The following is a 6,000-nucleotide window of genomic DNA, read 5'->3' as shown; positions in this document are numbered from 1 at the left end:
TATAGTACAAACTAATAACTACTATTATTTTAATTTTAATATTTATAATAATTTATATATTATTCAAAGATTTATTAAAATTTGATAAATAAAAAATATTTATACCTTAATATTATTATTATTGATATTATTGTTGTTGTTGTTGTTGTTGTTGTTGTTGTTATTGTTGTTGTTGTTTTTATTATTATTATTATTATTATTATTATTATTATTATTATTATTATTATTATTATTATCGGACTGGTTCGGGATGAAGATAACATCCCCATACCCGCCCCAATATGCTTCAGAGAATTTTAAAAAATCCTCGAATCCAAACTCATACCCGAAAAAAGTTTCCCCATACCGGCCTCATTTCGGGTTTTTCCCGCGGATTCCCAAACTCGTGGGAAAAATTGTCATCCTGAACGAAGTATCATCTCGAAAAATACCGTAGTCATTTCTTTCTATGGCCATAGCTTGACAGAGAATGATCGAAGCCAACAAAGCTACAAGTGGTTCAAAAACATTCATCACATGTTTGGCTAGGGTGCTTATCACTACAAAGCCAATGAGGAATAACGAGGTAATCAACCATATTCAACATTTATTCAGCAACCCCAAACTAAACAAACAGTAACGTGCACCTTTCCACAAATTAAACAACCACTACGCACCTTTTCCTACCAACCACAAACTTCGCATCCATTTGCCACCTTGTTGCACCCACAAGCACGAAGCAGTCATCCATTTTATGACTTGCTCAACCCCTGACTGAGTAATCAACAATTTTACGTTCGTTTTCAATCGAAAATTAGTAACAACACACCACTTTTTAAATTTTTCCGACCACCATCTTTCAACTTCACTTCAACTTTCCCCAACCACCATTTTTTAAATGATTTTGAACTAAGTTAATGGATTAATTGTCTCTCCAATATCGCATATGGCATCAGCATAATAAAAACACACACTACTATAGAAATGAAATCTCTCTTTTCCTGAAGTTTTTCCTTCCTAATATCTCTCTGAACAATCTCATAGTATACTACTGTCAAGGTAGTGGATAATATGGCCAATAAGATCATGACTATTACATCGATATAAAATCTGTTAAAAACACACAATATATTTTAATATAAAATAATAACATAAAAGGTAGTTATAGGTTATTACATGATTGTCCATGGGCCTAATCATTTTTTCTTATTTTTTTCAAATATCTTTTTATGTGTCTTTGCCTCCACTTGTTTCCCCTTTTTTGGTCGCCCCTATTCATTTTTCCTTTGTCTTGGTAATATCTATTATTATCCGTTGTTCCACGGGAATATTTTTTCTATGTTTCCACTAGTTTCCCCTTCGGTCGCCTCTAGTCCTTTTTCCCCTGTTTTGGGAATATATATTCTTATCTGTTGGGTTCAACTGGTTTCGCATTCTTCGTTCGGCATCTTTGTTCATTGAAAAATAATAAAGAAAAGAAAAGAAAACAAAGCAATACCACTCGATCAAAAATGTCATGCTACACAATGGTGCAAAAGAAAATGGGGCGCCAGCTCCCACCTCATTTTTTTTTAAAAAAAAAAATTTGGGCACAAAATTTGTCCCAATTTATGAATCGTCAAGTTCTTCTTTTTCAATTCCCGTCTTATTCAATTTGGTTCCCAATCCCACTTCCCAATCCCAATCAACTCCCCCACCGTCGCCGCCACCACCCTCCGAGTCCCTCTTCCAACGAACGGCGGCAGAGATGGTAACAAATGTGGGCAATGGGATGGGGCGTGGGATGGGTTGGATCCTTGGAGCCTTGGAGGTGATGGGTGTAGGAATTGGGAGGGATGGGGGCGTGGGTATTGTATGGCGATGAGGGTTGGCCGGGGGTTACGGGTGGGCGGAGGTGATGGTGGTAAGGGGTTGGCCGGATGGGGTGGGTTGGTGCTTTTGTTGGTGCTGGTGGTGCTTGTGGTTTGGGGCGGTGGAGGGGTTTGAGCTGGTGGCGAAGACACGAAAGAGGTGTAAGAAGGTGGAGGCCGGCGGCGGAGAGATTGGGGTGGTCGCTCGCAGCGGAGGAGGCGAGATGGTTTGGAGGTGACGGAGTAGGGATGTGGGTGGTGTAGGTGATGAGTTAGGACATTGATTTTAGTGGATGGGGTGGGTTGTGTAGGTGAGATCGATTTTAATTTTATTTAATTCTTATGTGGGCGCCAGCTGGTTGCCATCTCAGCTGGTGCCCTAATTATGTCTGCACCATAACAATTCTCTATATATGTATACTATAAATTAAACTAACCCATTTAATAAAACATATTTAAGAATTGCTTAAATGAGTTAAAGGATTGGAAAATCTGATTCAAAATGTTCGAAATAGTCCAGGATGAGTTCATAGTGCTTAGGGGTTCGGACGATCCAAACTAAGCAAGCAAAGGAAATCGGACCATCTGAAGCCTTCAGAAGATAAGTTGAAGATTGGAAGCTCTGCAGAGATTAGAAAATCCAATCTCATTTCGATAAGAGATAAGGATTTTGATTTAACAACAGTAGAGTTCGGACAATCCGAAGAAGAGATCAGACGATCCGATCAGTTCGGAGGGTCAATTTGAGTTTGGAATCAGAGGGAGTTCGGACAATCCGAACTAGGGATCAAACCATAAGAACTTTATCGGTAAACAATTTTCATGATAAGAGGACACGTGTAAGAGCATACTTCCATCGGTTCGACTACCTCTTACCTCAGTCTCTCAAAATCTGCAATCAAATCATGTTGAGTTGCCAACTTATTCAAAGTTGCATACTTGCGACTCAAAACATCTGCTACTACATTAGTCTTGCCCGGATGGTAACTAATGTCACAGTCGTAATCCTTCACTAATTCGAGTCATCGCCTCTGCCTCATATTCAATTCCTTCTGAGTGAATAAATACTTTAGGCTCTTATGGTCAGTGAAGAACTTACACTTCTCTCCATAGAGATAATGTCTCCACAGCTTCAGGGCGAACACAACTGTGACCTATAAATAACACATAAATAAGCTACTGAAAACGTGGAAGAACTAAGAAAATACATGCTGGAAATATATACTTCAATTCAAACATGAAAAATAAAAATGAAAGATTGAAAAATTATGCGGAAAGTTTGCTGTAAAAATAGAAAGCTTTTGGAGATTGATTTGAATTGATTGATTGTTCATTTCTTGACTTATGCATGGATGTCTTTTTTATATGCTGGTTCCTGAGTCAGTTCCTCGCCTACTTAATTCCATTAGCCCTCTTCTTGCAACACTAACCACCCACACTAACAGCCCCACTAACTATTAACAGCTTTGAATTGTCTTCTTCTCACTCTTTCTGTACTTGGTTCCTCGAGTTCCAAAGGTTTCCCGAGTGCCAAACTCCACCATTCCACTACTTGTAATTGTTTTTACTTGGTATTGTCCTCTTTCTCCGCTTGGTTCCTAGAGAGTCGAGTCGGTTCCTTCTGTGCCAAACTCTACCATCTTACTATTTGTATTGTGGGTCTTGAAAATTGTTTACCAAATATTTGTAGTTCCTGTAGACGTATTGGAATTTAATTCACCGAGGCCTATCATTAAAATTCTTTAAAAAATAATTTATGGGTCAAACAAATTCCCTCCGCAGGCTTTTGCCCCATCGGGCCAACATGCTTGGATATAATATCATCAACTGACTTGATTTTCCTTAAAGATTTTGGGCCAACCGGCCAATATACTGGAGAAAACATATTTCTTGATTTTGAAATGTTGTTCTTTTGTTGGTAACTGTCGCTTTGGGGCCCTGGGGCCATGGTTTTTTCTCGTACATATGAGCAGTTCTTTGATGCTACATTTCCAAAATGATATAAATTGTTCTTTGGCCCATGGGCCACAGTTCCTATAATACGTGAGTGTTTCTTGGCCCTCAGATTTTGGTTCCTCCCGGACGTATCTGGCTCCTTGGCCTTCCAGGACGCAATGGTTCCTCGGCCATCGAGTGGTTCTTTGATACATTTTTTACTTACTTTTGTATCTGTACATAAAGTGTGTGAGAACAGAAGAATTCTCAAATCTAAATCCTCCTCACTCAATATCATGATTCAATCAATAATAATCCAGGAAAAAAAGAATAACTAACAATACAAACAAAAAGATCGGTGAGCAAACATTCCTCAACAAAAAAACATGATCGAAACCCTAGAAATCGAAATCGAACACACAAAAAAACGAGCAAACCAGACTTCCCTCTTCCCATTCTTACAAATTTTCAAAAAAAAGGAAAAAATCTGTACGATACGTTTCAGAATTTACCAAATTAAAAAACTATAAGAATATCAGTTGGAAATTTTTATAAAAAATGAGCAAATACTAAAAGGAGATCTAAACATCAAGAATCAACAACAAATCTTAGCTACGATTCTGCCCTGCATCGAGCGAAACATCAGTCGTAAAAACGATGCAGCATCACGCCAATTGATTTGCTTTGCTCCACCATTTTATATACAGATGTATACACTCCTCCTTTGCGAGTGAGGAGATAAATGAAATGGGATTAGTGCTGTTTCTAAATGGAAAATGAAGGAGATGGGTTGGGGATTTGGGGCTAAGGGTTTTTTTTTGGTTGTGTATAGCATGATTTTGGAATTTGGACGGAGAGAGAAAAAAAATATTAACGATCCTATTATTGATTCAAATCAATTTTATTATTTTTTAAAAAATGAAAAGACAACGGTTTTTATTTTTGAGTGATTTTAATGTTTAATTATTTTAATTTCGGTTAATGTGATTTCAAACTAGCCTTTACATACTAGTCGTTGCAAACTAGCCGTTACAAACTAGACGTTAGAAACTAACTGTTGCAAACTAGCCTTTGTAAAATAGGTGTTATAAACTAGCCGTTGCAAACTAGTCATAAGAAACTAATCGTTGAATGAGAATAACTATATATAGACACATTGTGCTACGAAATTTGAATTTCATCTAGCTCAAGTTCCAGCTCGACAAGTGAAGACAAAACACATGTTGAAATCAATGAGCAAGAAGATGATCCAGTACAAAATTTTATGTTAATGGTACTGCAACAACACCAAAAAGTTATGGAAGCATATCAGAGGAGGGAAATACGCAGAAAAATGAGGTTCATCCAAATAAATATTGAAGTCGGGCATGACAGGCTCGTCAATTATTATTTTCTACAAACCCGGTGTATCACGATGAAATATTTAAAAGATGATTTTGAGCGCGAAGAGATTTATTCCTCCGCATAGTGATTGTGTTAGAGAATCATTTTGCGTTTTTTCAACAGAGAGACGATGTTGTGTGAAGAAAAGTGTTGTCACCACCACAAAAGTGCTCCGCTGCGATTCGTCAACTGGTTTACGGAGATCCCGCCGAACATCTTGACGAGTACCTACGTATGAGTGAATCAACTGCCATCAGGTGGGTTTTCAAGTTCTGTGAATACATGGTTGAAATATTTGGTGATAGGTACTTAAGAAGATCAAATGCTAATGACATTCAACGTCTTCTTCAAATGCATGATGAGAGACACGACTTTCCTGGCTTGTTGGGTAGCCTTGATTATATGCACTGAAAATGGAAAAATTATCCAGTTGCTTGGAAATGTCAATTTACACAGTGTTTTCATAACCGGACTGGTGATCGAACCGATTTACTTAAAAAATGGTCCAACCGGTCGGACCGTTTTAACCGGACGGTCGAACCGGAAAACCGTTTATATAATTTAATATAATAAATAATATATTTTGAAATTTTAAAAACTAAAAAATTATATAAATAGACATAAAATATATATTTAACATAGTTTGAAAGCTAAATAAATATGTAAATATATTTAAAATATCAATTATATTTATAAATTATTTAAATTATAAATTATTTATTTTTTAAAAAACCAATAATTATTAAATATTTTTTTCAAATGAAGTATAAATTTCAAATAATAATGTATTTATATATAAAAATATTAAATCTAAGGTTTAAAAATAAAAAAAATTTAAATTTTCAAAAAAAAA

Source organism: Henckelia pumila, chromosome 2, assembly GCF_033568475.1.
Source record: "Henckelia pumila isolate YLH828 chromosome 2, ASM3356847v2, whole genome shotgun sequence".
In the NCBI taxonomy this organism is placed as follows: Eukaryota; Viridiplantae; Streptophyta; class Magnoliopsida; order Lamiales; family Gesneriaceae; genus Henckelia; species Henckelia pumila.
This window is presented reverse-complemented; position numbering follows the sequence as displayed.